Here is a 24,184-nt window from a genome sequence, read left to right as displayed (position 1 = left end):
GGGTAAGGACCCCTAATAAGTTAATAATGTTAATGCATAAGTTTGCTTCCATTATTTGTATTGTGAGATGCATTGGTTCTATTGCACCTGTTCTACTGCAATGAGCACAGTTGTGCCTTTGAGAGGCTTATTAGCCCTATGCAATGTCAGGTGCATCTTGGTTAGATGCGCGTCCATTTTCACTTTCTTTTGTCAAATTATGAGTAACTAATTCTTTTCTTTGGGTTGGGTTGTGGCTGTGGGCGGTGTTCCCCAGGCAGTGAGAGAGCCTGGGGCACCGCCCACGCCTCACCCCTTCCCCTTTATATGGCCTGCTGCTCCCAAGACTATGCTGCTAGCATGTTCCCATATCGCTGGGTGATTTTAAACATAGGTTAGGGTGGGGACCCCGAGAGAAGGCTGCACTAGCCGTCCCTGCTGTTGAACTGATGTCTCTCTCAATAAGAGAAGGGTAAGGACCCCTAATAAGTTAATAATGTTAATGCATAAGTTTGCTTCCATTATTTGTATTGTGAGATGCATTGGTTCTATTGCACCTGTTCTACTGCAATGAGCACAGTTGTGCCTTTGAAAGGCTTATTAGCCCTATGCAATGTCAGGTGCATCTTGGTTAGATGCGCGTCCATTTTCACTTTCTTTTGTCAAGGTAAGCGTATTAAAGCCCAGTTCTAGCTAAATATTTTAGTTTAGTTTTGAGCAGAGTGAACAAGACTAAACCTATGTGTATTCACTACATGTTTCTTGTCTGAAGCGATCATTCACATACTAGTGTAAACACCAGTGGCCCCTGATGTCAACAGCCTCTCAGTCAGTAATTTATTAAGGGTGTGGACACACACACAGTTTTGATTGGCCAATAACTGGGTAAGTTTACCACTTCCAAGTAAAGTGAGGGCCAACAGATTTAACATACTATGAACAGATTGTGTAGGTAAGCTCTCATACTACAGTAGTAAAAATTGTATGTGTATACGCACCTTAAAGGGAACTCCGCACCAGTAGAAAAATAAAAATCAACCTACCTATAAGGGAGGCTCTTAACACGGTATGTGGATGGGGGGGGGGGGGGTGGTTAGGCATACCTGCTTAACTACAGGGAGCTGCTTGTGTAAATCCTCCCCCCGTATCTGTGATGGTCGCCATGACTGCTGCATCTGGCCGTACTTCAAAAGAATCCTGCAGCGCATGCTTCCAGCCACAATGCATGACCAGGAGATGCATGCTGCAATGCATGCTGGGAGCTGTAGTCCATATATCTCTGCAGCAGGAGATGTACTCAAATCTACATATTACAGCTCCAGGCATGCTTTGTGGCATGCATCTCCCGGCGTGGATTGCAGCTAGGAGTGCGCCACCTGCGACGGTGATGGTGACGATCAGGGCCGGATTTGGGGGAAGGCCTCCAAGGCCAGTTCCTAGGATGCCAGAATCTACCGGAATCCCAGGGGCGGGTGCTGACATGTTGACTGCACCTGTCCGTCGCCAGCCCTGAGAGGAGCCACTTGGTGAGCCCACAGCTGCCCCTTCACTATGCCGGCTTGAAGTGATGCACGCTGGTGGAGCGAGCGAGCGAGCCAGGCAGGCTGTCTACTGTGGCCAGCCGGGCAGCACTGTGCAGCCAGCTTCCTGTTAACGGCTAGTGGCCGCATCACTTTGTGCAGCGCCCTTCTCTCTCCCCTTCCCCGATTCTCCCCCGCATATTCCCGCAGAGTAGCAGTAGAGAAAGTCACTTTACCTCTCCAGCATTCCAGCGCCGAAGCTTCCTGTGTCCCGCTGCCGCTGAGGCTTCTCTCTCCAGTCAGCGTCTCTCCCATGTGACTCGCCGGCAGGTTACCGGCGAGTCACATGATGGGAATCTCCAACAAGAGAGAGGCGCCCAGCGGCAGTGGAACACAGGAAGCTTCGGCACTGGGAGCCTGGAGAGGTAAAGCGACTTTCTCTACTGCTACTCTGTAGGAATATGCGGGGGGGAGAATAAGGGAGGGAGAGGGACAGAAGACAAGGACTGGCTCCTGGTCTCTGGGGGGGTGGGGGTGATAAAATGGACATGGTGGGAGGTCGGACAACATTTGGGTCCCTCCCTATGCTAAAAGAGGGACACAGCATAGCCTCTGGCCACCTATTGGGGGGGGGGAGGTATGATAGCATCTGACTGCCTGTGCTAATTGGGGAAGGGCCAGACAGCACCTGACTACCTATACTAAGGGGGGAGGGGGGGGCAGCACCTCACTACTTATACTGGGGGGAGGGGGCAGCACCTGACTACCTATACTAAGGAAGGGGGGGGGCAGCACCTCACTACTTATACTGGGGGGAGGGGGCAGCACCTGACTACCTATACTAAGGAAGGGGGGGGCAGCACCTCACTACTTATACTGGGAGGAGGGGGCAGCACCTGACTACCTATATTATACTAGGGGGAGGGGGCAGCACCTGACTACCTATACTAAGGAAGGGGGGGCAGAACCTCACTACTTATACTGGGGGGGGGGAGGGGGCAGCACCTGACTACCTATACTAAGGAAGGGGGGGGGGGCAGCATCTGGCTATCTATAGGAAGGTCCTGAATATATTTAACCCCCATTGCTGCCCGGGACCCTATTTTTACTCATGGCTGCACTCCCATGTACAAGTGCAACTGTACTGGGCAAGCCCAAGTATGGTTCTCACATTCCCGTTAGCACAAAAACAGACATGCACAAAAGGCTTTGTGCTACTGGGCATGTGCGGACCATGTTTGCACAGATGGTTGCACACAGACGGGAGTGCAGCTACAAGGAAGAAGAGGGTTCCAGGCAGAAGTTAGGGGTCTGAATATGTTCACAGGATCCCAGTGCAGGAACAGTGGGCACCAGGAGGATTTATTAAAGTGAACCAGAGGTGAGAAGGATATGGAGGCTGCCATATTTATTTCCTTTTAAACAATACCAGTTACCTGGCTACCCTGCTGATCCTCTGCCTCTGATACTTTTAGCCATAGCCCCTGAACAAGCATACAGCAGATCAGGTGTTTCTGACATTGTCAGATCAGCTGCATGCTTGTTTCTGGTGTGATTCAGACACTACTGCAGCCAAATAGATTAGCAGGACTTCCAGGTAACTGGTATTGTTTAAACAGACATAAATAGGGCAGCCTCCATACAGTATCACTCTCGCCTCGGGTTCATTTAGAGGTTGAGGTTTTTTGTGTGTTCACAGGTTCACTTTAAGACTTTCTCCTGCTTGAAAAAGTGTGTGCACGCTTGGGCGTGTTGGGATGTTGTTGGGGGGGGCGGCTGGTGACAATGGGCCTTGGGCGGTTAAAGGTACAAATCCGGCCCTGGTGACGATCACAGCAGCCCCCCCCCCGTAGGCAAGCAATTTCACTCCCCTCCAACCCTCAGCCTTTCCAACAGCATACTGTTTTAAGAATCTCTCTTATGGGGAGGCTCATTTTCATTTTTGTTTTTGCTGGTGCTCAGTTACCAATATTGTAGATCATTGTGCACTGAATATTACAATACAATGTACCTATTGGAGTGGATCTTCCAGACAGGAAGCAGGTTTTCAGCATTAACAAAGGCAGCAATGGAGTAAACAGTTTTGTACACTGAGGAAGAACTGTAACCTTACATGTCTTGCACAGTGAGATCATACACACTAAAGCCAATGGTGTCACAGGAAAAGAAGTCAGAGGAATTCTAACAGACAGCAGCAGTACGGCTGTCATAGTATAACTATGCCAGAACAGATATATATTTATATATATATATATATATATATATATATATATATATATATATATATATATATATATATATATATATACACTTCACTGCTCCAGGGTCCACTGCAGGGCCTGCTTGCTTCCATCCTGGAGCGGATGTGCTATACGGAAAACATCATACTGGTTGGAATTTTACTTAGTGGACCCAAATGGAATTGGTGAATGTGACCTGAGCCATAGAAAATCATTGCAGTCCTTGTAACATCCATTTTGAATTCACTTTCTGTTCCCTCAAACTGCAAGGCAGCAGGCATAGTGGTGTATAACCAAAACGTTAGTCAAATTTACAAATTCTAATGGGCATTACTCAAACCACATAACACACACAGTTTTGCATTCAAGATTTTATAAAATTAAAGGCAGTATAAATGTGCTCTAAAACAGCGTTGAAGGATATATGACTGGTTTCCAAAAATGAAATACCGTAATCTACATTGTTTACAAACTCCACCAGCCTCTTGACGGGAAGCGCATAGGAAAAACTTCCTGCTGCTGGCTCCACTTCCTTTTATATACTCGGCCAGGATCTGCGGTGATCTGACATGGCTGGTCCCATAAGAACCAGCTGATAATTCATTTTTTGAATTTCTCTTTGCCGGTATATATGTTTAACAGTATGTACCACAACACAGAATAAAAACTGGAATTAAAACTGGTAAATTTAGTTTTAAGTTTGGTTACTATTAAAACTAGATAAATGCACCTCCAGAGTGTGGCCAATGCAACTTTTTGCCATATAATGGCTGAACAGTATGTGTTGAATGCTATTGTGTAATGTTGATTGTTTATGCCTTTTTAAACAGGTCAGTGAGACATAATGAGGGGTTTAGAAGTGCCAGCTAGAAATAATAAAGGTCTGTTAGTGGCAGCAGGAATACAGGCAATGGTGCCAGCCAGGGATAGCTGATAATTAAATTAGGGCTGGAAGCAGTAGTAGCAGTGTCCTATATGCACACTGCACAGCAGGAGGCAGCACTGCAACTTGTCCCGACTCCCATTCTCTTTCGAGAGGAACTTCGATAAACTCTTAAGGTGGCCATACACTGGCCCGATTTGCGGCAGTTTCGACAGCAGATTCGATCACTGGGATCGAATCTGCTGCCAATCGTTCGCGCAACACGCACCCGCCGATCCGATTTCCTCCCGAAATCGGATCGGTCCGTCGATCGCGCCGTGCGGGAAATTACCCTCGATCGCCCGCGGGTAGGGAGCGCGTCGCTAGCGGCGGCCGATCCGATCAGGTATACATTACCTGAGGCTGGCTCCCGGGCATCCCGTCCGTCACTGCTCCCGTCATGGCGCCTCCGGCATCCTCGTATAACTTCCGCTGTCATGCCAGTGACAGCGGAAGTACAACTAGAGGGCGCTCTATTTGAACTTCCGCTGTCACTGGTGTGATAGCTTAAGTTCTATGCGGATGCCGGAGCCGGAGGTGCCACATGACGGGGACATCACGCCCGGGAGCCAGCCTCAGGTAATGTATACCGGCGGGGGGAGCGGCGGCAGCACCACCACATCAGATTGTGATCGGTTTCAGGCTGAAATCGATTCACAATCTGTTTGCAGGAAAGGCAGCCATACGATCCCTCTCTGATCAGATTCGATCAGATAGGGATCTGTCAGCTGGTCGATCTGATGGCACATCGACCAGTGTATGGCTGCCTTTAGCAGATTATTGTGTTACTTGTGACATTATTTTCATCAGTCACATCCTCCTTAGTAGGCTTTTCCATGTAGCACCGTGCGCCGCTTGCTTTGGCAATTGATTCAATAACACTTGTAAGAAAAAGACATTTTATAACTAAAAAAAACAGAAACAACCCAACTCCATCTTGAGTCACATCCAAGTCATGTTTGTTCTGCTGCCAGGTAACCCCACCGCCTATCAGTTATTTGTCATGCATTACAAACACTGCCATCACATGGCCAGCAGACAGGAGGCTGAACTGCCCAAGAAGCAAGCAGTTCAGACATCCGTCTGAAAGAAATTAAAGATAAATATACACCAATAGGCAGTCAATAGTTTTAATACCAGCCTCCTTCTCACAAAACGTTTTTTTTTTCAAATATGAAAAATATATCTATAAAAATTACAATTACCTGTACTAATGATCTACAGTAATTGCTTCTGTGGTTCCTAATTTTAATCAGCAAGCTGAACTATTCACATCTTGACTGCTGTTTGCTTATCTTTTATGGCTCAAAAAGATCTGATATAGTGAACATCACTATTGGTTCATGTAGTAATTTCACAGAAGTTCAGTGACATCTCATCTGAATGTAACTCTGCGTCTAAACAGTGTCCATATCATCACTACAGAACTTAGTTGGGAGAGCTGGGAACCTATATTTTCTATGAGTCTTCAAGGCTTGTTTCTTGGCTCTCCTCCCAGGTGCTCAGCTGTCATCATCATCATCTGCAATCCAGGTGCCAGCATTTCTCTGTATGAGATCGTGATTCACACACCTGCTCCCAGCAGGAGATCCAGAGAACATGGCCAGACAGGGAGACCTGATGGCACTATAATCCCCAGAGGCCAGAAGGGTAAAAAAAATACCTGGAAAAGGTACATTCGCTATCTGCTGTTCCCCCTTCCGGTTTTTTTATTTTATCTCAACGAATTAACAGGCAGTATAATGCATGATATGTAATTTACGGTGAAATCCAGAGTTTTATTGCTTTACCAAAAAGATGAAAAACTGTGTGTTTATTTTTACTTTCTTATATAACAGTAAACATTAAATACAGCATTAATGCTTCCTGTCTGGATTATGTACTTTAAGACAATATTTGTCTACAATAAAAGCAAATGGAAAGGTGTCTGTGTACATATTAACCACTTCGGTACCAGCAGCCTCTGCCCCCTTAAAGAGACACTGAAGCGAAAAAAAAATATATGATATAATGAATTGGTTGTGTACTATGAATAATTACTAGAAGATTAGCAGCAAAGAAAATATTCTCATATTTTTATTTTCAGGTATATAGTGTTTTTTCTAACATTGCATCATTCGCTAATATGTGCAGATTACACAACTCAGCATTCAAAATGAGTCTTTCAGAGCAGTCTGTGAAGTAATGACCTCTCCTCTAGCAGAGGAAAAGTAAACAGTTCAATTACAGTTGAGATAATAAAAGTCAGATAACAGCCCTCTCCACGACTAAGTTTTGCATAGAGATAACAACTGTTCAGGCCCATACACACGTCAGATTTTAGCGAATGACCCGTCGTTTGAACGTTCCGTCGTTCGGACGTTTTCGCGTCAAATCCGACGTGTGTACAGACTATCGTTCGGGTGATAAGACTGGTTACCAGCGATCCGCCCGGCGGATCGTTGGTAACCAGTCTTATCACCCGAACGATAGTCTGTACACACGTCGGATTTGACGCGAAAACGTCCGAACGACGGAACGTTCAAACGACGGGTCGTTCGCTAAAATCCGACGTGTGTATGGGCCTTTCCTCTACTGGAAACAATTAGACTGATGTATCTGATCTTAATGTTTTTTTTCTTAGCTGTACTACACATACAAACCATAATATCATCATTTTTTTTTGCTTCAGTGTCTCTTTAAGGACCAGAGGCTGCTGGTACGCTAAAACACGGATACCGACGAATCTCCGCAATAATCCATCGCTCACGCCCGGGCACGCCGCTCTGTCCCCGCGCGCAGGCTGCTCTCTCTGCCGTCTCTATGATGGCAGAAGGCTGTGCGCCGGTCAGGAGCCGCTTTCATTGGCTCCTGACCCTGTCACTAAATGTAAGCCAATGGGATTGGCTTTACAGTAATGACAGGGCCAGGAGCCAATGAGAACTGCTCCTGCCCGGCTCACAGTGCTCTGCCGTCATAGAGGCAGCACATTGCGGCGGTTAGAAAGCGGCGATAGCGGCGGGGATGCGCGGTGAATGGGACGTAGAGTTTACGTCCGGTCAGAACCGCAGCGCCAACCGCCCGAAGTAGATTTAAACTGCGTCGGTCTGAAAGGAATTAAACACATAACCAGGAAATGTCTCGCTGTGCATTAACATAATTATTAGAACATGTGATCCACCTCAGGGATGTAACTAGACTTAACAGGGACCACCTGCAAAAATGGTAGCATGGGGCCCCCTTGGTTCCTGAACACCATGCAGGTCATGTGTTTGGGAGCCAGAGAATGGCAGCAGAACATTCTGCTTAAGCAGTGTCTGGAAGCAGGAAAAAAATGACATACGCTCCTGCACACAGTATTTGTAAACAAACAGGGAGGTTTTTTTGCTAATTGGCTGGACTAGTGGTTGGGGAGAGGGAGGAGGAGGGGCCCCCCTGCGATGGCAGGGGTCACAGGGGTGATTGCTATGCCCATGATCTACTTGCACTATTCAAAACAATTCAGTAAACATGACTGACACGGTGCTGCCTGGCACGTTTCATGGCACACAGGGCTTGCCTATTCTACAACATTCCCTCACTCAGTGGTCATGTGTAGAAGTACTGATTAAGAAGCAGGTGATTTGTTTGGGATCAGCTGATAGATTTGCAAAGCTCTGATTTGTTGTGATCACAACCTACTTCAGCACGTGATCATGACTAGCAAATCAGAGACTTACAAATCTATCACCTGACCAAACTGATTACATGCTTCTCCATGAGTTCTCCTAGACATGACCATCACTATCAGTTACTATGCATTTCAATTGCAATGCCCGCACATACTGGAACGTTTGTCTTACAAAGCTTGTAGAATAAAAAGGAGTTTCTTGTAAACTTGTGTAAAGATAAACTTGGAACCTTTATATACAATATACAGGTAATCCCCGACTTACGAACGCCCGACTTATAAATGACCTGCCGATATGAACGGCATGGATTCTGTGTTTCCATGGGAACAAGTAAAAAAAATGTTTCAAATTGGACTTGTAGTTTTTGAGAAAATCGATTTTAAAAAATTCAAAGAAAAAATGGCTTTTAAACTTGTATATGCAGGTTCAGAGGGCAGAGTTGACACAGAGGGGGACACTGGAGGCACAGAGGAGGTACAGGGGACAGAGATGACACAATGTTCTGACTTAAAGCTAATGGGAACCAGTTTGTTTATTTTAAAGTCAGATATTCACCTAAGGAGAGGGAGGCTCTGGGTCCCATAGAGCAATGTTTCTCAACATTTTATTGGTATGTACCCCTTTTAGAACCCTGTACTCACCAAGTACCCCCTAGCATAGGAAACATTATCACAAGTACCCCTTGACAAATATACAGTATATTTAATCATAGTACATGACAATTGATTGTAAACAATTTCCAAGTATTTACTATTGCTTATAATTAGCTAAAATACTAAATTTGTGTTGTTTAGATAATATTTATCATTTTCTAAAACTCTAAATATGTTATTCTTGGTTAAGCATATCAAGCCCGAGTACCCCCTGCAACCATCAGAAGTACCCCCTGGGGTACGCGTACCACATGTTGAGAACCTAGGCCATAGAGCACTCCCTCTCCTCTCCCGGAGCCCGTTGTTGTCCTGGCTCCCCCGTAGCGGTATTCGACCATTTCGGTCAAATACCGCTGTCTCCCGGCTGAAGGGAGGCTGCAGAAATGCTTCAGGAGCCCGAGTGCTCTACACTGCACGTGCCCTCTATGACGCACTCGTGTGTGCACCGCCTGTCTTTGGGAGGACTCAGCTCCCGAAGTCCCTGCGGTTGCCGATGCGAACAGGGAGACAGCGCAGCACAGAGGGCACCGGGAGAGGGGGGGGGGCTCATTAGGACCGAGCCTTCCCTCTCCTTAGGTGAATATCTGCCTTTTTTTTTTTTTTAAATCTGGGGCTACATTAGCTTTAAGAACAGATTCAGGTTAAGAACGAACCTATAGTCCCTATCTCGTTCATTAACCTGGGACTACCTGTACTCAATATAACAATGTCAATTTCAGGCATACTTAATAAGTAATATCAAAGTAATATAAGTAATATAAGTAGTATAAAGTAATATAAGGCATACATAATTTCCTTAATATCAATATAAGCAGCTGTATAAACTCTGTATGAGGGCCCATTCACACTTGAGCGTTTTGCCGGCGATTTTGGCAAAACGCTCAAACACTAGCGCTTTTCAAAGTGCTAGGGTAATTAAAGTCTATGGGCCCATTCTCATTTGGGCGATTTACGCTAATTGCCGCAAACGCGTAGCCTGCACCATTTTCAGGCGATTTCTCGGCGATCGCGTTTCAGTGCTATAGAGGCGCAAAACGATCACTAAAAAAATCGCCAGGTGTGAATGGTGATTTTTGGCATTTACTGGTGAAAAGCGGTCTCTTATTATGTGCATTTACTGGTGAAAAGCTGTCTCTTATTATGTACATTTACTGGGGAAAAGCTGTCTGTCATTACGTGCATTTACTGGTGAAACGCTGTCTCTTATGTGCATTTAGTGAGGAAATTTTGTCAGTAAAAATAATCTTTGTCAGTAAATTTTTAGGTATTTGTCAGTAAAAAATAACGTGAAAGGTTGGCAACACTGGCAGGCTGCGCGGCGCAACGGGAAAGACAGGCAGCCCACCTCACGCTTGGGCTTGGCAGGGGGAGGAGCCGACATCAGCGAGCGAGAGTAGGGTGGCCGCAGGCAGCCATAAATAAGCAGTGTGTGACTGCATCGCACTCACAGAGCCTCTCAGCCAGTCAGTCCAGAGACTAGCAGGCAGCCAAAGCCAGCCAGGAGCAAGCCCATGGAAGAGGGGTAGGAATGGGGTATCACATGCATGCGTAAAGAGGTGGAAGGTGTGGGTGTGATTAGGCAGGACATGGGTGTGGTTATGTGGTTGGGCTCGGTTAATTTAACCACTCCCATAGGTGCCAGAGAAAATCTTGCAACCTGGTGCCAGGCGCCCTAGGCTCACCACTGTAGCTAGCCCCAACCCCAACACTGCTACTGGCTTCTCTCTGCCACTCTGACCACCCACTCCAGCACCCAAAACCCCCACAGTAGCCTGATATCAGGCCATGCTTTGGCTTCAAATCATCAAAGGCTGTTGGGGAAGAAAAAATGTGGAGAAAAACAGCATTCGGTATTTTAGACTTTTTTTTTTGCAAATTTATCAAGATATTAACAGGTGCGGTAGAAGTTCAGTAATTTACCGAAACCCATTGGCTTGTTCTTGCTTCTCCGCTGCCTGGGGGGTAGAAAAGCGTGACTCTCCCGGGAAGGCATCACATCCTATCAAAGGGTCTTGCAGGAGACAGAGGCTGTTGCTATTGGCTCTCTGCTCCTGTCAGTCATAGGTAATCCCTCTCTGCTTCTGTGAGTCACAGCTTCTGCACAGTCTCCGCACTGTTTTTGACATACCAAAGCTGCGGGTAATCATGGAACATGGTACTGGGCTTTACCGCATGCAGTAATCTTGATGAATTGACTTTTGCTGACATTTGTTGAGGTGTTTACCGCACAAGTCGGTAATTTACCTCACTGCTTGGTAATTTTAGCTTGCCATGCTGTAACAGCCTTGATTAATTAACATTTTACAAAATGCTCTGAAAAAATCAGCTGTTTTCAGCATTACCGAATGCAGTAATGCATGACTCATGCTCCTCAAGCAGGGTCTTCATGACAAATGTATCTATCTGAAGCTAGTTTTTCGTAGGAAGGGCTATAATAAAACTTATACAACAGAGTGCTCAGGCCCCTGCATCTCATACAGGGCACTGAAACCTGAAGGGAGTCATAGATTTAAATTCTATTAATAACTACCAGGGGTGTAACTAGACATCACTGGGCCCCCCTGCGAAACTTTGGATGCCCCCCCCCACGAAACTTTAAATGGCCCCCCCCCTACGAAACTTAAGATGCCCCCCCCCCACCCAGATCGCGCGCAAAGTAGCGCCATTAAACTCTATGCAAAGTGCACCAGACTTTGCTAGGGCAAAACGTTTGATCAGCTCTGCACTGCGGTGCTAACCCAGTTGGTGCTATAGTTATCACGCCTAAACTTATCACACCTAAACTTATCACGCCTAAACTGAGTTTAGGCATGACAACGGGCTTTTCACCAGCGTGCTAACTTTTAACCCCCGCTTTGTGAATCAAGCCCATAGTATTAACTGTAACTTTGGCAAAACATTCAAAATGTCACTGATTGATACTGTCATTATGGGATCTTGGACTCAGTATGAGACAACAAGCTCTCAATGAGGCAGTGACGGTCAGACATCAACCTTAACTTGTTGCCGACCGGCTAACGCCAATGGGTGCGGCCGCGGCGGCAGCCCTAAGACTGCCTAACGCCAAATGGCGTCAAGTCCTGGGGCTCTGTTTTGCAGGAGATCACGTGCAGGCTGCGCGCACATCTCCTGCTCGGAGGGCGGAGCTCTGCCCCCTCTTCAGTCTCTGAGCGGCTGTTGCCGCTCGGGAGACTGTTAGACGGCGAAATTGCCGTCTTCACACATAGTACAGCGCTGTGATCAGCAGAGAGTGTGAGACGGCTGTCCCCCTGGGGGACAAGAGAGCGATCGCCTCTCATACGCTGAAGCCTATGACAGCCTGATCGCATGATTGGCCGGCTGGGGGGAGGGAGGGAGGGAGGGGAATATGAGGAAAAAAAAGTACATTTTGTTTAAAAAAACTGACAAATAAATATTGATTAAAAAAAAACAAAAAAACACCTGGGGGGCGATCAGACCCCACCAACAGAGAGCTCTGTTGTTGGGGGAAAAGGAAGGGGGGGGGGAATAACTTGTGTGCTGTGTTGTGCGGCCCTGCAGCTTGGCCTTAAAGCTGCAGTGGCCATTTTAGTTAAAATTGGCCTGGTCTTTAGGGGGTTTACCACTGTGGTCTTCAAGTGGTTAAGGTGGCCATACACTTGTTAGATTAGCAGCAGATAGTTCATCAGATAGATTTCTGATCTATTTGATGTGTTTAGGAACATTTTTTACTAGGTACAGATTTCCAATAGATTTCAGTATGAAATCAATTGAAAATCGATCTGATGGCAATTTTTTGCCATCAAATTTCCATTAGGTCCAATGCAAAATGATAAGCAATCTCAACAGATCGACCTAGATTTTCCAGCATGTCAGATCCAATTAAATCGATCGAAATCAGCCACAAATCAATCGCCGGTCAATCAATTTGCGTCCGATAGATTGATCGATCGATCCATCGCTAATCGGCTCAGTGTATGGGACCCTTTACCCACTCCATTGTGTTGTAAAAGTAATCAGACACCATAAGGTCACTAGCCTGTGTGAAATAAGAATCTAGGAATCTCTTCGGAGTGATTGCTGTAAAGGGACAGTCTACAACTTTTTTTTTTTTAAATGTGACTCCTTTGTTTGTAAGGTTGTACATGAAGTCATCAGAACTTTGCAGCAGTGAGAGACAGATATTTTTTTTTTACAAACCCTAGGGAGCAGGAACAGTGTACAAATTCCAAAGAGTGTATAATTCCTTATCTGTGTGGTGGACACATGCAGTCAATATAACAATGGTGCGAGAGCAGAATACGTTTTTCTCTCCAGGCCCTTAGCTGTCAGTCTCTCAAAATTTCCCCCCCACGGCCCCCCTGTGGCTTCTGGGCCCCCCTGAGGAGGCATCCCTTACAGGGTCTATTGTTATGCCCCTGATAACTACATTGTTTGTTTGTTATAAGAAATAATAAAAGCTGTTTTACAACAATCTCACAACTTCAAATGAGACTCCTGAGAATGGAACACAGCAACACTCTTGCTAATAGATAACGAAATCGGAAAAAATGCATTCCAGAACCTAATGCCCATTCTTTTGTAATGCCAGTTTATTATTCTATTGGGATACAACCATCACTGGAAAGGACAAGACCTTTGTCAAAAGAAAAATGCTTCTTTTCCTTGCAAAAACAGATACATTTCTTAACCTTTCTCGTTTGCTCCTCAAGCAGACAGCATGAAATTTGTCAATGTAAGAGAAAGCTATTGAGTGCCTTTGTGTATCTATGATGCGCCCAACAAGAACATCATCAATCTACTGGTCTTCTGTACCGAGCCTGTCAGTGTAACAGACACCAGCCTTTCCTTTAGCAGAATCCATGAACACGAGACAGAATAATGTTTACACGAATGGCAGGAAACACAGCTAGGTAAAACTGTACAGGAAGCAAAGTACTTTCCGATCATGGAATCTTTCTGCTCACAAACAGCAGTGAAATGCACAGTGTGGAGTGAAGGGCAGTGCTGGACTTGGCCTGGTAAGCCAAAAAAACTCTTCCATCAGCTCTGCTATTCCCCCAGGCAAGTCTCAGTTGCCTCAGGCAAATAAATTAAATCAAATATTTAGGGACTGCTGTGCATTGTGGGTAGGGAGCGGCACTAAAAAACAAGCCTTCTTTTACATAGAAAATCTGTGAAGCATTTTATTTACCTTATTAACACCATCTCCCTAAAAAAATATACAAACCACCAGTGCAGAAAGTTGTTCAAAAATTAAAAGACTTTACAGTAACTTCATGTTTCTGCCTGCATCGGGAAGAAAATTGCCAACTGCAAGAATTGTCTGTGCAGCTGTGTAGAACAAAACATCCAAATCTGCTGACTAAGAATTTCATATCACTAATACTACGAAGTTTGTCATGGTGACATTTCAACTAGTACTTACCAGAGTTTAATATGCAGACAATGAAAGAACAGGAAGTTAAAAAATATATTTGTAGGCTGAAATGTTTTCCAAGTATAACATAGGCACTTAGTAGCACAGCCTGATTTTGTCTGTGTATACAATGCTTTATAGTTTTCAATAGTTCACTAATCATTACTAGCCAGAGTTTCTAGAACTAGCCAGCGCATAGGGCCACCTGAAGGACAAGGTGACAGACGGTAACCTTAGACATAACCATGTAAAAGGTCTAGTGCGGTCGGAACTGTAAAGATGGAACCCTGGGATGTCTGCCTGCGATGTTGCTAAACTGGATTTAAAGGACCGCTCCAGCAAAAAAGGTAAGCAGTTACAATCTGACAAAACTGACAGGTTTTGGACTAGTCCATCTCCTCATGGGGGTCAGAGGATTCTCAGTTTTTTTTTTCTTGTTTTTAAAAGCATTCCCTGAATGGCAGTTTAACTTCTAAAATAGTAAGATACCAGCCAGCCTCCCTACTCACTTGCACACTATTTTGTCAGATAGACTTAGCAACTGCCATTCAGGAAATGCTTTTGAAAACAAAATAAAACCCTGAGAATCCCCCATAAGGAGATGGACTAGTCTAAAACCTGTCAGTTCTGTCAGATTTTAACTGCTTACTTTTTTCGCTGGAGGGGTCCTTTAAAGGCAGTGAAGCCAGAAGCATCCCTTGACCTTGGAGATGCAGGGGATGTCACCAGAGGTTCCCTCACCAGCTAGTTGTTCACTCACTGATAAGATTAAGTGGAGGAAGCAAAGGAGAGATTGGCAGTAGCTACATGAAGGCTTAATATGGGAGTTAACTGGGAGCATCTGTGGCACTTATCACTTGGGGTTATTTTGCACAAGGTCCCTTGGTATAGTATGTTGGAGTTCACCTTTCAGTAATACAAGGATTCTCACAGCATCTCTAACAAAAGCCTTCATACGAGACCCTGGCTAATGTTACTGAATCATACAGAAACCCCTGTAGAATCTCCCTGTTACACCTGCAGTTATCACAGAATCCTACTGTATACCAATAGAAGCCCCCAGCTAAATGTAAACTGTCAATTAATTAAATGGGACGGTAGTTTACCTGCAGCTATCCAAAAATGCTATAGCCACCCTGATGGGGCCCCTATCTACACCTGCAGCCATCAGAAACATCACATAGAGATCCTCAAAAAAGCCCCTGGCTACAAGTGCAGCTATCACTTCATGTAACAGATATAGAGTTGTGCAACATCTAACTCCACAAGGAATTCATCATAACAGACTAAAAATAATAAAAATACAAAATAGTTTCTGTGAGAAAACGCGGAAAAGCCGCCGCAAGTACTCAGAGTAAGGCGGCTGATTCCGCGGCAGCTGGCGCGCAGAGACCTGCATTCACTAGCCTGATGTAGCGCGGAGAAACCGCCGCATGCTCAGAGAACAGGGCGGCGGATTCCGCGTCCGACGCGGCGGTTTGCACGCATAGGCTTACTTCTGTTAGTGCTGCTGAACGCGGAGAAAACGCTGCGCGCTCGGACAGCGGTGCAGCGGATTCCGCATCCAAAACAGCAGAGGCATTACTACACATGTCTGGTGTGGCTGGGACTGATAGTCCACACAGGTTCAGAAGGACGCGCGCGGAAAGGCAGAGCGTTTATGACAGCCAGAAGGGTGTCAGCTGACCAGGCCGGTCAGCTGACAATTATTTCAGTTTTCATTGGTCCAGCACTTAGGGGAGGCGCAGGGGAGCGCTGGTGTATATATACTGGGTGCTGGTCATTCCTCTGGTGTCTGGCGTTGCGATCACTGCGTGGTAGCACTCAGACCTTGTCAGTATCTGTGTTATATTAGACCAGTTTCCTAGGTGTTGACGATCAAGGAACTCACACCTTAGTCTAGGAATTCTGTTATTATCTGTGTTATTATCTAGACCAGTTTCCTAGGTGTTGATGATCAAGGAACTCACACCTTAGTCTAGGAATTCTGTTATTATCTGTGTTATCATCTAGACCAGTTTCCAAGGTGTTGATGACCAAGGAACTCACACCTTAGTCTAGGAATTGTTGATTATTTGTTATGACCTTCTGCTTTCCTGACCATTCTTCTGATCTCTGATTTTGTACCTTTGTCATTCTGATACTCTGTTGCCAAACTCTGCTAGCCATTGGATTCTGCATCTGTCTCCTGTCTCTGTACTTTATCTGTCCGTGTGTTAACGACCTGGCCTGCCCGATCTTGAGAACAATCTATCCTGTTAAGAGATAGTTCACAGATCTGTCAGTGACACTCCCTCTTTGGTGTCACTCACGTTCTGTCCTTCTCACTCTCAGCCTGACTCCTTCCTGCGGAGAGTTCAGACTGACGGAAGGAACCTGCTGCGGAGCAGTACTCCTTATTGCTCTAGCACCTGATCTTCAGGTGCGGTTCTCAAAGTATAAAGCTGGCCATACACTGGCCCGATTTGCGCCCGTTTCGACAGCAGATTTCGATCACTGGGATCGAATCTGCTGCCAATCGTTCACGCTACACGGCGAATTTCGATCCAATTTCGTCCGATCCCGTCGATCGCGCTGTGCGGAAAATAACCGTCGATCGCCCGCGGGTAAAGAGCGCATCGCTAGCGGCGTTCGAGTGCCCGACGACCGACGCAATAGAGCTCGCATACATTACCTGCTCCGCCGGCGCGACTCCAGTCTCCCGGTCACCGCTGCTCTGTCTGCGCTCTGGTCTCCAGGTCCGGCATGCCTCACTTCTTCTAGCCCGGCAGGAAGTTTAAACAGTAGAGCGCCCTCTACTGTTTAAACTTCCTGCCGGGCTAGAAGAAGTGAGGCATGCCGGACCTGGAGACCAGAGCGCAGACAGAGCAGCGGTGACCGGGGGACTGGAGTCGCGCCGGCGGAGCAGGTAATGTATGCGGGCGGGCGGGGGCAGCAGCACCACCACAACAGATTGTGAATGGTTTCAGGCTGAAATCGGTTCACAATCTGTTTGCTGTAAAGGTAGCCATACGATCCCTCTCTGATCAGATTCGATCAGAGAGGGATCTATCTGTTGGTCGAATCTGATGGCAAATCAACCAGTGTATGGCCACTTTTACTGTTGCATCTAAACACTCTCATCACTCAGGTGTCCAGAGGTTAGAGATATATCTGATTATCGGTGATACTGCAGATCATCAATTATCGGGTATATATCTGCATTCTCGGTGATACTGCAGATCACCGGTAATCAGACCCTCTCTGTGTTACACCGATCGTTACAGTTTCATATTTTACTGAATAGAAGGAAATTTGAGGAATATTTAATACAAACACTGAAACAGAATCATATTATTATGTTTAATTTCAATTCTGCATTTAGGTAACAAATACACATGCAATTTTGATTGACCAATCACTGACTAATTTTACCGTCTCCATGCAGTATGAGGGCCAACAGATTTTGAAATCTACGAACAGATTGTGTAGAAAAGCTCTTATACTACATGGAAGTGGTAGAATTGGTTAGTGCCGGGTCAATCAAAGGGTACAAAGGAAAAACACTCTGCTTCCAGCAACAACTAGGCAGTATTGAGACCTCAGCCATTGCAACCAAACAGGGGTCATAGTGGATAGTTGCTAAACTGTTAATGATTACTTTCTAAAGCTCTGTGAAGCACACAGCTCGTCAGTTAATATTCGGGAAAAGTGCTGCCTGTTGCTGACTGTTATACTTACATTACATTGCATAATGAAGGGCTGCCTCATCATTTACTTGCTTTCATGGTAAATTGTCAGCATTCAATTGCAGGATAATCCAGCACCATAAAGAAACAGGATCTATAGCTCATCGTCATCGCAGTGCATGCCCACCGTGTTAAGCAGAAAGAGACAACATAGTGCTTTAGAGACTTTGACACTTGAACAAGATGCTTACATCACCTGAACTGGCAAAATAATTTTTAGACAGAACTTCTGTGGTATGTTCCACTTCAAAACTTTGCCATTGTTTGAATTTCTATGGAATTAGATGGTGTAAAACGAGGATTAAAGTCTCTTCTGCCTTAATTCATGTCTTGCTTATTCTGTACTAAGCAGCATTTGCATTGGTTCACATCTGACTAGGAAAAAGTGTTATTTAGGGATGTATCCACATTTTCTATGGCTGCAAATAATTGTACTACATTTGTAAAGAGGCATTCTGGTGAAGAATTTTAGCAAGAATTAACCAAGAGAACACTGATGTACCCAACATCTGCAATCGCTTGGCCTTCTATGACTACACCTGGTGTTGGGATTGAATTAACACATGCACAAAAGTGTACTGGTGTCCTAACTGATAATATGGCTGTTGGTGCTGCTGACTTATTCTTGACTTTGTAAACCAGGACAATAGCACCCCTTGCCATGAAGCAAGTATAGGGCTGCTACAGAACCAGATGCGTTTATCTCACTTGCCTGATTTGAACCTTATCAAGAATTTGTGATGGCAACAAAATCTGGAACTATAAACAAGCAGCTTAGAAACATACAAGAGTTAAAAGAAAGTATAATTCACGTATAACATTGATTAATTGAAAATGACTTCGTGACAGAAATAGCCAATAGAAAGCCTAGAAGGTGTGAGCTAGCGATTTAATTCGGTTGTAGTAAGTTAATTTATGGTCACTCATGTTATTCTGTTTATTGTTATTAACATTTCGATTGGAATATTTACTGATCTGAGTACAAACCGATCTTTACCAGAGAGAAGAGGTAAAAATGATTGACTGGACTATACCTAGGGGTCATCCACTCCTACTTCAATTTTCAGACTAGTGCAGCAGAGCAGTGTAACTTTGCCTGCATACAGCACTGGATCTACACATACAAATGCCACCATATCAAAGTACAACTGAAGCGAGAAGGATATGGAAGCTGCCATATTTATTTATTTTTAAGTAACAGCAGTTGCCTGGCAGCCCTGCTGACCCTCTGCCTCTAATACTTTTAGTCATAGACCCTGAACAAGCATGCAGCAGATCAAGTGTTTCTGACATTCTGACAAGATTAGCTGCATGCTTGTTTCAGGTGTTATTCAGACACCACTGCAGCCAAAGAGATCAGCAGGGCTGCCAACTGGTATTGTTTAAAAGGAAATACATATGGTAGCCTCCATATTCTTGTCACTTCACTTGTCCTTAAAGTTAAGATCTTGATAGAAGCCCCCATCTAGACATGCTACATTCACCATATCCAATAGAGACCCTCATAGGAACTCATGCTATATTTGCAGCCATCTCCATATTCAACAGAGATTCTTATAAAAGCCTTTGATTACATTGGCAGCTCTCATCCATTTCCATGGTGACTCACACCAAAATTACTAGTACACAAGAAAGCGTCTTCAAAGCATCAAAACCTTAAACCCAATGACTTAAATTGTACCTGAGGGCAAATCAGGAGAAAAAGCTCAGTCAAATTTTGCTAAAGTAAATCTAAGACATTAAAAAAAAACACAAATGTTAGATACTTTCCTCAGTAGATGGAAGCCTCTGGATAATTAGGATGGCAGTGCAGCCTATAAGAAAAAGAGGGTCCAGGTGACCAGCAGTGGGCTCAGGAAGAAATGGAGGAGAAGCCTCTGGAGGACCCAGAGTCTTCCTCTACTGAGGTAAGTATTTCAAGAGGTGAAAAAGAGTATTTAAAGAGAGAAAATAATGTAATAAACAAAAGTGCTTAACTTTTACAATAATTATGTATACATGATTTAGTCAGCGTTTGCACATTGTAAAAGCTTTCCTCTCCCTGATTTACATTCTGACATTTATCACATGGTGACATTTTTACCGCTGGCAGGTGATGTCACTAGAAGTAGCTGCTGCTTGCTTTTTTGGCAGTTGGAAACAGCTGTAAACAGCTATTACCCACAATGCAACGAGATTCACAGACAGTAAACTGCCAGGACCATGGTCCTCACAGTTTCCTGTGGGAGGGGTTTCAACACAATATCAGCCATACAGAACCCCCTGATGATCCGTTTGTCAATGACCCTTGGCTAGGCCTAGCAGAACCAAAGCAAAGTAAACCACAGAGAAGCATATAGATTATCTTATCACTGGGAAACAGACACATATTCAAACTCAGCTAAACTATAAAAAATCATTACACAATCTGTGGAACAAGAGCAAGGTTCTAATGCCCATTATTCTAGTCCAAGAAATGGGCATTACGGCTCAAGAATCAGTGTCCTGAACCAAGTGATGTATCTAGAACCAAATGTCCATTATCTCTGTCTGGGAACAAGGACATTGCTGCTAAATGTCCACGTCTACTAACCTGTCATGAGAAATAGTTATTAGGGACTTATTGTATTTTAAAGCCATCCATTCTGCCTATCTTAGAGATTCAACCTAGGGGCCCAACACTGGCTATCAATTTCTAAGAGATGTAGAACTCAAGTTCCATTATTTGGATTTGCTATCAGAATATCAGCTCAGTTAGTCATTACTTTAATCTCAGAAGTGGATATTAGAGAAAGGTTTACACTATGCAGAGCCTAAACATTGAAAAAAACCCAACTATTCCAATTCAAATGATGGAAATGGTCAACTGGCCATGATATTGGTGTGAGAAATGGAATCAGAGCCTAATGTAGTATTCTGTACTGAGGACACAGGACCACTTTATGCTAGACCCAGAACCTCATTATAAGGAAGAACAGCATACAGACTTAATGATAGCTTTATAAATCAAGCATTTAAAACTAATTAGAATAGACTGCCTTTGTAGTTATCTATTGTATGAAGAGTACCATACTCTGAAAGAAGACAAAAGCCTTAATAATCACTCCGGTAACCTGCCAGCACCTCTCTAGCGTTGTGTCTTTCGTTGCCCGCCGCCTGCGCTGCCCCTGGATACACTGAGATAAAGAACAAAATTTATCAGCGTTACTGCATTTTATCTAATTAACGCTAGGTCACCATGAGAGATTCACAGAATGTAGAAAGAAAAGTAACAAATTGTCAGCCACTTTGAAGAAGATGGAGGACAGAATAAAAAGTTCATAACTTTTCCGAGAAAACATAAGCAGACTGCAGGCATGATCAAGTTCTAATGATAACATCAACGACAATAACAATAATATTTCTATAGCGCTTTTCTTCCATAGGACTCAATAGGACTAATGATATATTAAGTGTAGAGCCTACTCATCTGTACAGTAATTGAGAATGGGTACTATTCATAGCTATATTCATAGCTCTCCTCTCTACTGCAGCATAATCTGTATAAGGCTCCATCCAAACATCACATGTATCTTCAAGCCATAAAGGACAGTCCAGTAATATTTCTATGGATAGTGCTATTGGTTAAGGGCTCTGTCTCAGACACATGATACCAGGGTTTGAATCTGGGCTCTTCCTGTTCAGTAAGCCTGCACCTATTCAGTCTTGGGCAAGACTCCCTAACACTGCTACTGCCTATAGAGCACGTCCTAGCGGCTGCAGCTCTGGCACTTTGAGTCCGCTAGGAGAAAAGCACAATATAAATGTTCTGTGTCTTGTCTTGTCTTGTGTGTATATTGAGCCTAATTACCGTAACAAAAATTCTCCCAAGCTTGAAAGCACAAAGGATCATGCAAAATTAGGCTGAAGATAGCACAAATGGGAAAACTCTGTAACAGGTAAAATGGGTGCAAGGCACGGCTGGTGATTTGGGTGCTGCAGTATGTGGCTATGGCGGCACCGATTGTGTAATCTGGGCGCTGGAGGGCTAGAGTTTGGCTGTAGTATAGCTAAGCTCTGGCTAGCAGTGGCGCGGTGCTGGGACTCTGGCTAGTGGAACTCTTATTCCTAAAGAGCATTTGGCTATAGTATAGCCAAGTGTTGTCCGGCTGTGACAGTAAGGGACTGCATGTGGACGCTGTTCAGATACCACTTTGTCTTTAAATCCACTGCGCTCTCCCTTTAATCTTCCAACCTAAAAATATACAATCCTCACATAGCATAATACTGCTTCACTTTGTATTAATGCATAAACTCCAGTGATAAGTGCCACTCAGTGCTTTCACACAGTGATAATACCCTTATCCCGTGCTCCTGGAAGCTCACCAGATGGGTGCCACCTCAAGGTACAGGTGGATCTCATGCTTCAGTTACTTGTGTGTCACCTGGCTCTTCAGTGATCCACAACATATTTACTTGCCATAAAAAAGTACTTTTTTTTCCCTCAATTAAAACATATAAAAAGGTCATAGCGCAACCTGCTTTAAAATTGATTTCCATCCACGCTCCTGCGTGCTCGATCTACTTACAGACTCCACAGAGTGTGTCAACATATCATGAGTGATGCTTCCGGGGCCCTGGATGGTTGCAGCCTCTATCTCTATGACGGAGTCCTGCTACAGGGCTGTCCCACGTTCCAGTGTCAAACTCCCCTCTGGCTCACTCTCCTTCCTGTTAGAAGATGCCATGCGTACTGGCTCCGCCTGCCAGTCAGATACTGCTGTTTCGCAATTGAAAATGGACACTCAGCTATATTATAGCCAAATGCATGAGAGGTGTTTAGGTTGGGGCTGGGGGTCAGTGACAGTTAGTCCCCCACGCTTACATTATAGCGGTAAGTAAGGGGGGGAGGTTACTACTTAGTGTTAGGTGTAGGTAGGGGGGGACCTTAGTGTAAAGGTGGCCACACACCATACAATTCTTTAAATATCTTTACAATTCAAGAATTGCAATCAATTTTTCTGACTAATTTTAACATTTCAAAAATCTGACCAAATTACCACACACATGTTTAATTTTTCCTCAGTTATGATAAAAATGATTGAAAATTCTGAAAAAATTGCTTGCGTTTATACATCAAGAAATTGTCAATCTACCACACACCATTCATTTTTCATATAAATTGATCAGAAAAATCCAACACTATCAATCTTCTTTTATCAAATAAAAATGGGAAATTCGATCAGATTTATTGAGTGAAGGAAAAAAAAAACCTTTCGATTTTTCAGTGCAATCATTCGTATATATCAAATTGGTGGAAAAGTAGATCTTTTAATTGTATGGTGTGTGGCTACCTTTAAGCATAGGTAAGGGGGGGGGGGATTAGTGTTAGGTGTAGTTAGCAGAGAGTTTAATGTGAAGATTAGGTTAGAGATGGTGATAGTAGAATGTTGATAATGTTACCAATATTCTACTATCGGCAGCAACTTAAGCCATTTTTAACAGGCACCCCATTTAGATGTATGCAGGAAAATCTACAATTGTCACCTACATTAATAGTGATGATCATGTCTAGGAGAACTCATGGAGAAGCATGTAATCAGTTTTGTCAGGTGATAGATAATGTAAGTCTCTGATTTGTAAGCCATGATCATGCTAAAACAGGATGTGGTCACAGCAAATCAGAGCTTTGCACATCTATCAGTTGATCAAACAAATCACATGCTTCTCCATAAGTTCTCCCACACATGACCATCACTATAAATTATGTATGACCATAAATGCTGAGAGGTTAAAAGACTGCAGTTCCGTGCAAACACCCTAGGGATACATGCACATGACGTCAATTGCATGACCGCTAATTCAATACATTTTCAGCAAACACTGCTATAATCAAGTATGGTCCTGGTGAAGAAGGTAAGCATTTGCTTCTTGATTTAAAATGTTTAATAAATGTATCCCACTTTTACAGGATTATTTATAACCCTTGAAGAACTTCAAACAGGAGATACCTTAGTAAACCAGGTCAATTGGTTACATTTTGAGGAACATGCATACACATCTTTACAGATGCTGCAGACATGGCATTGTTTTCTCTTCACATTCCTGTTCAGCAAAATTATCTGATTTAAGATAC

At 44.2% G+C, this 24,184-nt stretch overlaps 1 protein-coding gene and 1 long non-coding RNA gene across 2 annotated transcripts in view; one reads left to right on the top strand and one right to left on the bottom strand.

Annotated features, from left to right (window-relative positions):
* LOC137522650 (uncharacterized) overlaps window positions 1-18,412 on the top strand; it is a 67,925-nt gene extending 49,513 nt beyond the window's left edge. The window contains exon 3 of the long non-coding RNA XR_011022381.1: window positions 18,156-18,412. This is a non-coding gene — a long non-coding RNA (uncharacterized lncRNA). The remainder of the gene's footprint in view (window positions 1-18,155) is intronic.
* Window positions 1-24,184, bottom strand: part of LOC137521317 (opioid-binding protein/cell adhesion molecule homolog) — an 838,111-nt gene that overhangs the window by 555,264 nt on the left and 258,663 nt on the right. The gene's annotated exons all lie outside the window — the stretch shown is intronic.

Source organism: Hyperolius riggenbachi, chromosome 6 (genome assembly GCF_040937935.1).
Source record: "Hyperolius riggenbachi isolate aHypRig1 chromosome 6, aHypRig1.pri, whole genome shotgun sequence".
NCBI classification, from domain to species: Eukaryota; Metazoa; Chordata; class Amphibia; order Anura; family Hyperoliidae; genus Hyperolius; species Hyperolius riggenbachi.
The sequence above is the reverse complement of the archived record's forward strand: the minus strand, read 5'-3'. Positions and strand labels throughout refer to the sequence as shown.